This window comes from Lycorma delicatula, chromosome 2 (assembly GCF_047948215.1).
Source record: "Lycorma delicatula isolate Av1 chromosome 2, ASM4794821v1, whole genome shotgun sequence".
NCBI lineage: Eukaryota > Metazoa > Arthropoda > Insecta > Hemiptera > Fulgoridae > Lycorma > Lycorma delicatula.
The window spans coordinates 2,892,720-2,908,779 of record NC_134456.1 but is presented as its reverse complement, the minus strand read 5'-3'; the positions used below and the strand labels follow the sequence as shown (position 1 = coordinate 2,908,779).

At 28.1% G+C, this 16,060-nt stretch overlaps 1 protein-coding gene across 1 annotated transcript in view; it reads right to left on the bottom strand.

Moving 5' to 3' along the window:
* The window catches only part of LOC142320421 (heat shock 70 kDa protein 4-like), a 175,450-nt gene that overhangs the window by 55,837 nt on the left and 103,553 nt on the right, over window positions 1–16,060 (bottom strand). The window lies entirely within an intron of this gene.

Sequence of the window (16,060 nt, the reverse complement as noted above, 5' to 3'; positions counted from 1 at the left end):
TGTATTTTTTATAATCAAAAACCAATTTGAACAACCCAAGTACAAAATTACAAAGTAAACAAAATGACATTTACCTTATTTTTTCTTTTCCTTATTCCAATAGCACTTTTGTGGGATCCTGCAACATCAGTTGTATTTATAAATTATATAAAATTACATATCAAAACATAACAATTTTTTTAGAAAAAATTAAAATTGAAATTACTATCATATATAGAAAACATGAAGTCAATAGAATAATTACAAGATTTATACCATGTAACCTGACCAGCCAATGTTACCTTATGTAGTCTTAGGTTACATGGTATGAATCTTATAATTATTTTATTTTTAAAGTTAATTTTAAATTTTTATTCTTAATTAATGTCATATTTAAATGTATGTAATATTTATTTTATTGACTTAATGTTTTCTGTATATGATACTAATTTTAATTTTGATTTTTTCTAAAAAAATTGTTGTTTTGATTATAATTTTATATAATTTATATACAACTGAAATGCAGGATCCTGTGAAAGAGCTATTGAAATAAAGAAAAGAAAAATAAGGTAAGTGTCATTTAATTTACTTTGTAATTCTGTACTTGACTTGTTCAAGTTGGTTTTTGATTATAAAAAATACAATATATATATATATCCTTTTTTTATCTTCCAAGGCAGTTTTTGGTTATTATTTATGAGAAATTATTGTCAGTGGATTACATGCTTGTAGAAATAGGAACTTGTACTATACTACCACTATTTTGGCAGGTGGTAGATATTATATATATACGAGGGCTGTCCAGAAAGTAACTTATGTTTTGAAAAGCACAAGCTTTTCAATTCCTTCTCTGTAGAAATCTGCCGCCTTAGATTTTTGGCACCCACCTTGCACGTAACTTGTGATAACCAAGCTTCCCTGATACAATTTCATGCAAGTCTGGGGGAAATGCAGCAAGAGTTCTGTAACTGTAATGCGGCGATTTTCACAAATTTTATCGTTGATTTTCATCGTCAGTTCATGTCACAAGGCTAGGCCGACCACTGTAGTAGTATAAAATTGTTTACTGGTTTATGTTATTTATTATAACCTGCACACACTGACATAAACCTGATTAAATACTACTGACATTGTTTAACAAACCAATGAAATTACTGTTACTGTATTTTTTTGGCTCACATTTAATATATTAATGTTTGCGATTACTGATGGTAATATAATTTTATAAACCAAACGTATAAGGTGAATACATTTTCCAAACTGTAAACTTAAGTATGCAAGTACAGGGATGAAAGGTTTTGTGTAAAAGATGTTAAAAAAATATTTTATTCAAATTCACAATTATACATTATATTAATCACTTCTGGAAAGGATAAGTATGCTAATTCATTGATAATAAAAATAACTATTCTAATTTACCTAGAATGGTGGAGAAAAGTCATGGAAAAACCTTGATCAGAATATTATCACAAAATACAAAATTTTTTGTAAAAAGTGGGTAAAATTTCTATTAATCTGTAAAACTAATAAATGTATGAAATAATTTTTAAGTAAATATGTGAAGATAAAAAGTAAAAGCAGTACAAAATGAAATCTAGGAGGAATTAATTAGTTCAGTCTGTACTACTTGCAAGTTTTAAAATAAGGATACAGAAAATTCAGTTTTTTGTAGTATTATTTAAAACACACCAAAAAAATAAAGTTAATTTTGTAAAAGAAGATTCTTTAATTTAGTTTTAAATGATTCTGCGAAAGATCATTTTGATGGGTTAGTAATTTAATAAAGATTAAAAGTGAAGCACCTAACAGGTTGAAGCAATGTGCTGCATAAAAATAATTTTGTAATCTGGTTTGACACAAATGTTTTTGTGGCAAAGAAGCATTTTCATAAAATTTGTAATTAAAATATAATTATGTGAGAAAATTAAAATTTCCTAAATTCAGTCTTCCTGATTCTTAGGTGCCTCAGAGTGATTAGAAATCCAGTATTTTGTATTCCAAAAACTGTCACATTTTTAACGAGTCCCAAGATATATTTTGGATGGGAATGTATGTAGATAATAAATATCTTATAATTATATCTTAGCACTTCATTTAAGATTTTGTTACAAATAAAAAGTCCTAGCAGAATTTATCATGTTAAAACATGCAACAAAATTTCATATTATTGTAAATGAAATAACTGCTATTATTATAAGTACGCCATAAATGCTGTATGTATATATATATATATATATATATATATATTATAACTGCCAGCTTAGAATTTTCTAATCTTTTCAGATATAGTTTCAGTATTATGATACATAAAGAATGATAAAATATTTTAAGAATAACCCTTCTAAAAAAGATATTTAGTCTGAAAAAGTGTTTCATAGAATTGTTATAGAGAAATGAAATTTCAACTGCTGTTAAGGTACGGTTAACCAGCTTCTCTAATACCATAGTAGTAGAAGTTATAAACACATTAAAATAGTATAAATAAAAAATTATATATAAAACAGCTGTTTTTTTGTTATTTAGAATTGTAAATTTTAGATCTTGTTAGAACTTTTAAGTTACAGTAGACATTTTTATTTTATTTTTGTGTAATTAATCCTGGCTTCATTTGTATTTTACAGAAATTATGTGATACAGTGTGTGATTTGGTTCTAGAAGAACCAAACATTATGCCCGTATCAACACCTGTAACTGTATGTGGTGATATTCATGGACAAGTTTGTTTATTTATTTTTTTAATAAATTGCATTACTTCATTTTAAAAACCACTTTGTTTTAGTAGAAACTTAAAAATTTATTTGTTTACTTATGTCTTGTCAGTTGCAGATGTCTTCCAAATAGCCATCTTGTGGCTTTTTTTAATAAAAAAAAGGGTTCTTTTCCATTATTTTCTCCTCAACCTTCTAAACTCATTTCCATGAAAAATATAAACTAGCATATAAGCAAAACAATCATATAAGACATTTAAGAAACCATAATAATAATTATTAATTAACAGTTTATGTGGTATCATATAAAATAATATGCAGCGACTGATAAAATTTATATTGAGAAAACATAACAGATCATTTAGAGCAAGATTTGCAGAACATTTTAGTTATTATAAAAACAATAAAGTTGGATTCTCTAATGTTGCTGACCATCTAATAATAAATAAACATTCCATTACTGACTTAAAAACTAATTTGAAAATGATTACAATAATAAAAAACTGAACATTTCAGAAAAATATTTACAAATACAAACGGAAATTCAGCTTGATCAATCTGCAGAGTTTGATAATGATTCTCTTATCAAAGCTGCTAAAAAATAGCAGCACTTTTGTCGATGTCAGATAAAATTTATATTATATTTATGCAGTGCTGTATTTAGTGGCTGGCCATAAACATGTCTAATAAATTAAAGAATTTTTAATTTTTAAAAAATTTTAATTTTTGACTGCGTACAACAATATTTTAATGTGTGATTTTGATATTTTTACAAAATTTTAAAAGTAAAGAATTTTTAATTTTAACCAACTGATGAGGAATTCCTCAAAAGTACTATTGGTGTATAAATGAAAAAAGAAAAATAAATGAGGTAATAAATTTTATTTGATTCTGTACTGTTGCGGATTGTGCTGAATTTTGTTTTTCCTTTTAATCATTTGGTACAGAGGAAGATATGGACAATAAAAGAATTGATTTTACGAAAATATTACAGTACATAAACTAAATAAATAAAAGCCTGTTATTTATTAAAAAAAATTAAATTTGATCAGAATATAAAACAAGAATATTTAGTATTGTATAGCATATATAATTTAATGTTCAAATTAAGTTGGTACTGCCATGCAAGATGTCAAATTATGCAGGTTTCAACATGTCTGTATTATCAGTGTCTCTGGTCATTCACTACTTAAAGTATGCAGTTGCCCATTAAATTGCAGAATGAAAGTTGGCTTGCCTTTTAAAATTTTTTGAGCAGCTAGTTGGAGTTTTTTGAAATCTAACCGATTCATTTTCAGAAAATTACAAAATGAACTTCCATCTTAGAGCAATCTCATTTCATTCTCATAAAATTTTATATTATATAAAATTCTTTGATTAAATTAATCCCGTAGATTTCACAGTTGCTTAAACACGTTTTTCTTTTAAATTTTTAAAAGCTTGAAAAAAAAGGCTTGAAAAGCAAGTTTCTTTTCAGATACTGATTGATACCACAGCTACTAAGTTGTTTTATCGGTATAACTAAATGTTTTAGAAATATTCTAGAAAATAGAAAATGAAATTTTTTATCTTAAAGAATTTAAAACATTTTCCAGAAACTGGGAAATGGCGACGTCTTGTTAGACGTGTTTGCTAATATAAAAATTAAATTACCTTATAAATATAATAGTACACTTGCTGTTAAGCTGTCCTGTCAGTACACTGCACAGTAATATCTATCCAGAATAAACATAGTAATATAAGTATACACTTTCTTTTAATTATCATGGATTTGAGTATGATATTTTAAGTACGTTATAATACACATCTTACTCTGATCAAGTAGCATTTGGATAGGTAATGCAGAACACTGTAAGAACAGATTCTGTGTATGAAAAACAGAGTAAAAGTCCATTTATTACCATCAACTGCTCTATCTATCAATCAATTTTTTCTCTTCTTTTTTTTGTTTTTTAAAAATTTATTTCTCATTAGTAAGTTCTGAGGTATCTTGATAATATGTGATGTACTTGTTACATTTGATGAACTAGTAGATCTATGACAAATATAGCTTCATTTTGTAGTAAATTTAAAAATAAATAAGCTCTAAAAAGAGATAGAATAAGTACAGTGAAAATTATAAAGTGTAAAATGGGATTATAGTTTGCGATAGTATTATAATTTACATATAAATTTATAGTAACAATATTTTAAAAATAACAACCACTATATCCCCATTTTTTTGGTTTTGTTCACAAAAGATATTTATAGGTATGAAAAATAATAAATTTATAAGATTAGGGATTTAATGTAGTACTAAGAACAAAGTAATGCTGTATTATAACAGAATGATCTCAAAGACAAATGTTACATTTGAAGGTGTAACAAATCATGAAAGTGTATTTTCTAAATATTGCTGAGAATAGATTGGCAGTGACATGTCGATGGTAGGCTACATCAACAGCTGCTGTAAGGCGAGTTTATTTTTTTTTAGAAATTATGGTATAATAACAGAAACTTTCCCACCACTGTACCTCTCCTGAACAACATTACAAAATGCCAAATGTTTGGTTTAAAATTGAATTTTTCTTTACTAGTTAATAAGTAAACTGTGATGATTACGTTAATTTTCAAATCATTATTACCTCTTCATCTCATATGTTCTATTAAAATTATATTTTTGGGCTTAACTGTTAAAAATTCTCTAATGACAGAATGACATCATTTATTAAAATATAATTTTAAATTAAGGCAGGTACAGAAATTTTTAGTGGATAACAATTTAAATTATTTACTACCATAATTTACAGGTTACAAATAAAATTCATGCCTGAAGGTGAATTAATGATTTAAAGGTGTTTTCATTTGACGAGCTTTATTCTCTTAACACTTATTCAAAAAAAAATAAGTGATTTTTTAGTTTTAGTTTGAAAATTATAATATTCCAGCAAATTTTGTAAATTCTGTTAAAGAATATCGGTGGTTATAAATATAATTTCCCAACAGTGAAAGTGTAAATGTCACTCTTATCCCAAAAAACTTAAAAATTTTCCCTTTAAAATTAAGCAGATCGTTTGTTTCTCTCTTTGGTAGATACATTGAAACCCGCCAGGATATGCTTCATCTCTTATATGAACTATTCTAAAAGACTTGGAACTTTCGATGTTATCCAAATTAATCGCTTCATTACTAATATTGTATTGATCTTCAAGACAAATTATTTTTCATATATTGTAATTTAATTACATTCATAAGCTTCAATATAGAGCAAAACCTTTAAATATTATAATAAAATAAACAAAGATTTATAGAATCAAGAAGCGATGAGTTAATCTCAAGCTTTCTTAATCCTTTTAAATGTTTCCTCTGAACTTAAAAAACCTGTGGAATATTTGTTTTTCTTAAGAGCCCATCTAATCTTTTGTTACAACTGTCTTTCCAGACACTTAATGTACGTTGATGTTACCACTTTTCTACATAAACTTTTTAAAGGTTTTTACTTTTTGCATTGCACATTTTATATATTATAATAATTAAATTAAAAACTCACAGATTTGCTGTTTCTTCACCAATCTAATTTAGTGAAAATGAAGATTCTATTTCTGATTAAATTCTGGGATAAAAGTCCTCCATATCAGTACTCCTTCTGACATTGCTGAAAAAGAAAACTTACCTGTTTAGTTATTATTGAATTATTGCAAATAATTAACAAACAAATCTACAAGTTGTACTAGTATAATTATTTGTTTAATGACATACAGTTCACGCGTAAGTCAATCCACAAATTATATAAAATTTATCTTTATGCTTTCTGTTATGAAGAAATTCGGTGAATTAAATTATAAGAAATGTAAATTAATTCATCAAGATATCAAAGTCTAGTATGTTGTGCTTTCAGTATAATAATTTTCCTGGGAAATAAGTTTCATAAGCAGACAGATATCACTCTGTTAAGGGGAAATTAAGAAAGTAGCTATTGCCTCAGTCTAAGAGATAAATCCAGAATTATATCAAGGACAAAGCTCAAAAATGTAATTGATATTCACGGAATCTATTTGAGGAAAAGGGACTCCAATCGACTCAAGAAGTCTAATTCACAATAATAATAATAATAATAATTAATATTTGTATGTCTCTGAAGGTATCACAACTTAACAGATAACCTGACATGACACATATCTATTCCCAAAAAAACGCTGAGCCAGTCTTAATAAAACCTCAACATCACGAGTTAGGCTTGCTGAGGAAAATGGATATTTTAATTGTTTTTCTGATGCTGTTGCCTCAAAATTATTGCATACAAGAACAATGTTGACTAAACTGTAGCTGATATTCAGCCCTGAAATTGGTCCTTTTACTCTGTTCATCACATTGAATGGTTATATTGTGTCATAATAAATGTAAAGAAATCAACTTTATATGGTATCACTTGTATCTTGTGTGACTTGTATAACACAGAAGTCACAGATCAGGAATTTATAATGTAATCACTTGTTCAACCACTTCTTCATTCTGTTTAGTGCTGGTAAAGCAGCAATTGATGAAAGACATGATGATATCGCTGTTTCCAACTTGTAATTCTGTGTTTTGTAATTCATTTTTTGTGAGCAAGCGTACAGTGAAACTAAAATCTGTAGATGATAATGTTTATACTAATATTACGAGCGACATAGTCATGATGCCAGAAAATCAGAGAGAAGTGAGCCATACAGATTCAGATGATATTATTGAACTGAAAAATGATTGTCACAACATTTTGGGAACAAAAGAATCTACTAGCAGAATTGATGGAGCTCGGGACTGCAGCCATATCAGTCTTATTATGAACTGAAGTATGTTAGACAACTCAAACTGTGCAGGCTGCTCTCAATGGCTGTTATTCTTCTGAATGAAAATGCATAACCTTACACTTTAAGCCACTCAAAGGCTTTAGTTGTTGGTTCACGATGGAGATTTTTATTGTTACTCCTATTGTTTGGATACTGCTTGAATACCTTCTCTTTATTAAGATAGATTTGTCTGTTAATCGGTATAATGAAACTAATAAGGGGCTCAGAAATGGATGGGTGGTGGATTTTAAAAATCATTTCTACAAAAGTTGGTATTTTGGTGCAAGTGCCCGAGAGTGGAAATCGACTAGAGGAAACTCTAGTGCAGATATGTTTTTAAGATACAGCGATACAAATAACAAAATATTTAGACACTGTTTTTTTTTTCTTACCAGAATTCATGTAAAAGCCATATTTGTCTATACATTGTGGAGAATGCACTTTTCACAATAGCTTTAGATTTTTACTAATGTAAAACTTGCCAGTTTTTGTCCATTTGTCCTAACATTCCATAAGGAGATCTGAACAATTTTTTGTAATTAAGAAATTAAATCTGATTGAAGTTTAGATATTTATTTTAGAACATGATAGAGGCACCACAGCTATTACGGTAATTTTGTTTTATTTCTACTTACCTAGGAAGAAATTGTAGTTTGAAAAAAGTCAGTAAAATAATTATGACATTTATATATGTCATTTGCGATAAACAAAGTATTGAATGCGACAAGATATGAGACACAAGTCCCATAAAACAGCACTGCCGTTCTCAAGAAAAAAGCATTTCATGCCAGGCTTAATAAGGAAAACGAGGGCTGAAGCAATTACCCATTGTCTTCTACCCAGAGTAGGCCAAGCCCACTAAAACACAGGAAATCTTTCACCTGTTCAAGCGACATCTTCACTCTGTTCAACACTGGGACTGGTCGCATATGTAAATCAATATTCTTAATGAAAGCGAAAGCAATTGTTATCTCTTGCATCTGTTGTGCTTATTTGCATCTACGCATTATGATTGCAACAGATTATGTAATTAAACCACTTAAGATACAACTTCTGCTAGGTCACAGAGAATGAATCGCTAAACATTCCTCACAGATGGGAACAGTAGCATCGATTACTCTTTTACCAGCATTAAATCGAATGAAGTGAATGAACATGTAATTAGATTATGCGTAGCCGATTGGTGTTAGCACATTATATACTTTGTTTCTACTTACTAACAATGTAATTAATTCTTATGATCTACTATCACTGCAGATGTAAAATAGTTAATTAAAATTATTTGTTTTAAATAATTAAATGTTTTATAAAATTTAAATAAAACATTGTTTAAATTTAAACATATTGTCAAATGTTGAAATAACACTGTCGATGCAAAATTTGTATCTAACATGTTACACAACTTTCCTCACTGTAATCTGGTCCCACCAATGGCTGTTGTTGATTTTTATTTAGAGAAACTGATAAAACATCATACAAGCGAGAAAACATTTGTCAGCTTATTTTAAAAATTTAATTCCAATGATTTAATAGTTTAAAAACTGTATTGAATGTATTTCAATTCATCTGTATTTGAATAACAAAAACTTAGCTGATTTAAACAAATTATAAATGAATACACATAAATAATATTTTTTTTGAAATATTGGTATGACACTGATTATGCATTTATTGGTAAATAAATCGTATGTATCTAATAATGCAATGTATTACACAAAATTTTGTAAGTTTTTAATTCAGCACCCAATATTTGTTAAAATCATCATGCCCAATTCTAGATGTGTTTTTTTATATTTTGCTGCGTTTTAAAAATTCTATTAGACATTTACAATACTTACTTTTTATTCAATCCAGATTTGAAACTACAGTTTATAGTCACTTTAACTAAAATTTTCTTTATCTTCCATAATCATTTTCCGCTTTCAATATTACATTTGAGAATCAGTAACAATTTTTTTTTTTGTCACAGCTTTCATGAATTTAAACGTACTCCCAGTACAGCACCTACAACTCAAAATCACTTGGCAAAAAGATTAGTAATGCACTTAATATGAACTGTTAATTTTTTTTTTTTTTTTTTTTGTTTTGCGTAGGAGGAGGAAAAGCTCTACCAGCCACCGTCTGCGCCCGCAACAGACGGTAGTGTCGGGCTCTCACCGACTAAAAACCTCCCCCTTAGGGAGGAGAACCCTATTAGGGATTGGGATCGCGGACGCGACTTAACTAACTAATAATAAAATAATATCTACGTTGTACCTGAAAAAAAAAATACACAGCATATACAAAATTTAAATCTATTTTTCATAAAACTTAATTTACACTGCTTATCTAAGTAATTTTAATGTAAAATTTACATTGAACCTGAAACAGAAACATACACAAAAATAGACATAAAAATTCCCTACAGGAAAGTTCCTATCAGGGGACCCTAGTGGGACTAGGCATTGGGATCGCGGACGCGACTTAACTAACTAATAATAAAATAATATCTACGTTGTACCTGAAAAAAAAAATACACAGCATATACAAAATTTAAATCTATTTTCATAAAACTTAATTTACACTGCTTATCTAAGTAATTTTAATATAAAATTTATGTTGAACCTGAAACAGAAACATACACAAAAGTAGACATAAAAAATTTCCTACAGGAAAGTTCCTATCGGGGACCCTACTGGGACTAGGGACCTACCGCGATTTTATCAGAATATTATATTATCAACTTAAAAACTACACAACTTATTTTTAACATGCAAATTTATAATATTAAACAATAATAACAAAAGTAAGTACCTTTAGTAGAAAATTATCCTACAATAAAAGGGAGTACCACAATGTAAGGAGGGCCACTTACATGGCAGCTCTCCCTTAGAATATTAAATGAACCGTTGAGTTACCTGAAACAAAAGAAAATAAGACAGATTCAATTAACGGTTGTGAAATTAATATAGTTTTGTTTTAGTTATTAAATTCATTTCATTTATGATAGCATTGAACTTTTTCTAACAAAAATATTTATTAGGAATCATTAGGTGGTCTGTAAATATTTAACCTGACGTAGAACTATTTATATAGACATTTTTTACAGAAATAGAGTCGCTGGCTAGGTAGGTACATAAGAAAAGCTATACCCTCCTCCAGACTAGATAGATACCAAGAACACTGAATTTTTTACATCCCCCACATCATTAGATATCCAGCAAGATATCATTGAAAAACACCCTTTTAGTAGATCAAGGTGGAAGAAAATAAAGGAAAAAAGTGGAGGTTAGAAAGGAGTAATCCACAGAAGATTGCTAAACAAGACAACTCGCTCAAAAAAATTCTAAGCCCCTTTTAAGGCAGCAAGGATTCCTCTGATACAAGATCAGAGTGCTTTACCAAGAATAGAAGCAAAAAGTTATTTTGAAGTAAGGTTCACTGATATAGATGGTAACAGATCTATATTGCATCCAGGAATGTGTGTTATGTGAACTTACTTGGCCGAGCTAAAATTTTCAGCTAAGAATAATTGTAACAAAAATCGATACAGGATATCTGTATACCACCTGATGCTTTTACTAATTTTTATAATTCTTTTTTTAAAAATCATACTTAATATTTTTATAGAATGAAATGCATCATTTATTTTCTTATTATTTTTTACAATTTTATATAGGTTTCCACTTGCTTTGATTGCTCTGGTATTTAAAATTCTTGAAATATTTATGTACAATCTACTTTGTAAGTATATTCTACAAATTTTGACAAAGAGGTGCAAGCATGGTTTCATTAAATTTTCAAACTGTCTGGCAAGAGATTCATTGCCAAAGCAAGCAAACAATAAAGGACCAAACAAAATTTACATGTCAAAAAAGAAAAAACTTGTGAAACCACTTCTAAATTTTCACACAGTATATCTTCTATTAAAATAATACGTTAAATGAAGATATTGCTTTGTTTCATCTATCAAAACCCATCTCTATCTGTAAACATACACAAAATTCATTTTTATTATCATTAAAGTTTGGGGGTATCTAAGTGAAAAGATGACTATCACTACAATAATTTGATTCTTATTTAATTTATTTTACACGATGAAATCAAACAAAATCATTTGCCTTTCATGGCTATTCTTTACATTATAAAAGAATAATTGAGTTAAATTATAAGTACATGTTGCATTGAAATATAAGCCAAGAAATGCACATAATAATATTATGAAGTTTCATTGCTGTAAGTAACAAAATTCATAAAAATTTGTATATATGAAATATAAACCACCTAAACATAGTAATTAGATTATTTATACTTACCTTATTTATTTCCAATAACCGGTTTGTGCAGTATCTTGCACCTTCAGTTGCTATTAAATTCTATCTTATTCTTTATAATTTATTTTTATTATTTTTGTGTAAATTATAAATTTTTTCACAAGTGCATTTATGTTCATTTTTTTGTCTTCGGTCATTTGATTAGTTTAATGCAGCTCTCAAAGATTCCCTATCTAGTGCTAGTCGTTTCATTTCGGTATACGCTGTACCTATTTATGTTCATAATATCATTTAAAATTTCACAATAGATAACATTATAATTTATCATAAAAAAAGAGATATCATTAAAAAGAATAAGTTTTAATGTAATAAAAATAGAATTTAATACATACTGGAGATGCAGGGTACTGCAAAAAACAGTCGGTGGAAATTAATATGGCAAGTTTAACTTATCTAATTTCTGTGTTTTGGTGGTTTATATTTCAAATAAAATATTTATCAGAGACAAATTAGGCATTGACCAGATACTGGCATTTCTTGATATGTAACGCAATTAAGTTTCTTTTCTTTATTATACTGTTGTTTCCTTTATTGCATTTATTTTGTAATTTGCCACACAAAATTTCTTTGTTTCGCATGACATTTAATGCCAGATCTACCTAAAATTTTTTAAAAATTTAGAAATAAAAGTAACTGCAGTATCAAAAGAGAAAGTTACCTATCAATGATGTAAACTGGAGTCTAAACTAATGGCCCTGACCCTCTCTTTTTCTGTTTAGCCTCTGGAACCACCATGAGGTATTACTTCAGAGGATGGTATGTATGAATGCAAATTAAGTGTAGTTTTGTTCAGTCTCACGTCGACCATTCCTGAAGTGTGTGGTTAATCGAAACAACTCTACCATGAAATAAAACTAATATCCACAATCTAGTATTCAAATCCATTTAAACGTCTTTACTAGGATTTGTACCTTAGAACTCTTGACTTGCAATTATGAGTTAACCACTAGACTATAGTCTTAATAAATACTAGTATTATCATGAAATTATATGATGTAGTAAAGAATTAGTAGTACCTTAATATTTTACCATTTGGCAACACAGCTTTACATTTATCGCCACAGCTAATCCAAAGATCAAATCCATCGAGCAGCTGAAAGGATCGGTCGATCTGGTAGTCTGAAGAAATAGGATGCAGGATGAAGTGAAGAGTTGATGAGATGTGGAATGTAATCTGGTAATCTGTATTATTTCTAGTCTCATTTTTATATTTATAGTTTGTAAATTTGTGTAGTGAGGAAGATAATGTTAATTTCACACTTTGATCTTGATCGCACTTCAATTTCACACTTTATTTACACCAATCACTTATTTCCCCCACAATTTCAAAAATATGTAAAAAAGATAAAATAATTACACACTAAAAACCAGGGTCAGTTCCATGTCTTTTTAATATGCAAGCCAAATATATTACATATAAAAATTATTAAATTTTGAAGTAATTTGGATTTCTGTGTTATGCTAGATGGATTTTTTCACATTCTACTTAGGATTTTACCACAAAAAATGGTTAATTTTGCAAGTAAGTAAAAAATTAGCGAATAAAATGAAATAATTTATTATGGCACCTCTAAAATCAGCTGACCCTGGTTTGAAAAAATTAAACTACCATGCAAGCATGCATCTTCTTTGAAGCAGGTGGCTGAACGCTGATTGGGGAAAGCAAAGGGGTATTCAAAATTTAAAATATTTCAAATAAAAGAAAAAATAAAATTTTTAAAACTGTAGATAGATATAAAAATGCTCTAACCTTCAATTAAACACCTACCAAAGAAATTTAAGAAAAAGCTTATGTAAAATAATAAATATCAAATAAAAAAAATATATTTTTAAAAATAAACATATTATATCCTACATGAAACAGATTTAAAAGCTGAATTTAATTAAGAAATTGTCTCTATATATTTACTTATTTTTTTAATTTCATAAACTTATTTAAATGATTAATTTTGTCAATCAAATGAATAAAGTTTAAATAATTTATAAGAAAGGGAATTTAAAAACTCACTCATTAATATTTCAAATAAAATTTTATAAAGCAATTTAAACTACTCAAAGGAATTTTTATGTGATTAAATTTAAAATTAAAATATAAATTTAAATTATAAAATTTAATTTTTTATGAATTTAAATTGATTTATAAGGAGGACTTCAGCCACTGGTAGCGAAGTGATGAGCTGAAAAGACAAAGAAACATAATAAACATACATAATTATAAATATTATGAAAAAAATATTTCTAACATTAATATATCTATATATCACCCCCCCCCACAATATATAGACACATTTATATACACAGCAACCCCCAACCGGAACCCGATCAACGATATCGGGTTGATGAAATACGGTCGCGACGCGGTACGAATGCTTTATGTACCAAGCAATCGCGAAAACTATTCATTGCATACAACATAGATATTTACAATTTCAATATGTAATCAAGAACTATATTAAAAATAATTGTGCATCATGTTTGGTACCTAATAAGCTAAGATGTGAATAATACACCCTGATCTGTGTAAGAGCACATCGAATTTACTATCCGTTAAGGAAAAAGTTGTAATATACCGTGAACTGTGTCACAGCAATTTGCGTTTTGTGAAGCAAAAATCTAAAATAATACACCCTGAACTGTTTCACAGCATATCAGATTTGCCATATGTGGAGCAAAAGTCTAAAATAATACACCCTGAACTGTTTCAGAGCATATCAGATTTGCTGTGTTGATAAAAAATCTAAAATAATACACCCTGAACTGTTTCAGAGCATATCAGATTTGCTGTGTTGATAAAAAATCTAAAATGATACACCTTGAACTGTGTCAGAGAATATAAAATTTTCTGTCTGTATAATACAGTCTAATCTATGTGTTTTACAGTTACATTATTTGAAGCTGTATTTCTGAAAATGAAACCGAATTAGAAGATTGAACTAGGGAAATATTAATCAGAAGATGTTTGTTTTATAATTTTAATAGAAAAATGTTATGGATTTGAAGAAACATAACTTAAGGGATTTTTCTATTTTTTCAATATTAAAAATAGAAGAATTTTCAAAGAAATCAGTTAGAGAGTATTTAATAATAATGAATTTACTTGTATTTTACATATTTCTTTTTTTCCCTTTTGTACTTGGCAGGTGTATGCATTACTATCCAGACCTCTTAATTACCCCTTTTAAGATTCTCTTAAGATTGCATTTTCACAGCATAATATGGCCAATCCTGGCTGGAATTAAAAAAAGTCTATAATTTATATTATTGAAAAAAAGGTAAGTTGCTAATGATAGCAAATGGAATCAAGTTGTGATTGATGACAATGCAAGTGAAAAGGGGGTATCATATAACGCAAATACTAAATGTAATATTGAAGCTACCTTTATCTGTCGGATGAAAGAAAAAAATTAAATTTTATTATTCAGTAATCCATAAGGAGGTCTTTTTTCATCAAAAATATGAAATATAATTACAAAGAAATTCTATATGTGAACAGTGGGAGGTGCAGAATGATTAATAGCAGGCGACATGTACCGATTAAATTACAAATTCTAATCTCGTATAAGAAAGAGAATGTGCTCAATTTCAGTGTTACATGGTTTTGGAAAATGGTTTATAAAAAATATACATTTATAGAAATAAACTAATAATTTCAGTGGATAACCACCAGGCAGCATATGGCATATACTACTCTAGAAGACTAAAACCAGGGGGTTTATATATATAGTTTGCTCATACGAAAGGTTTAATATAGTGTATTTTTAGGTTGTAAAAATTATCATAGGTAACACTGACTGATTCCTAATGGATATACTGTAATAGTTCCTTGATGGTTCTCTGCAGAAGTCCAGTCAGTATACTTTCAAATACTGTTTGATGGTGTCAAAAATAGATTTATGAAATGTTAGATGGTTAGGGTGAAAAGTTTTTTTAAATTAATGCCAAAAAACTGATGTGTTGTATTCTTAAATTTGTTTACATATAGATAATCAAAGGGACATTTTAGAATTAATTTTTTTGTTAAATATGGGTATTTATTTAAGAAATTACTTAGGATAATTATAAAATAAAAGCAAATCCACAAAGAAAATAAGATGCGAGGCTATTTTACACAAACAGATCAAATACGATTGAAAAAAGCCAATACTATGAATTAGTAAATCACAAATTTCTCCTTATTTAAAAATAATAAATTTAAACAAAACTGGAGAAATTGTATAAACAGCCTTTAAGTGGTTTATGTATCCTATTCCTT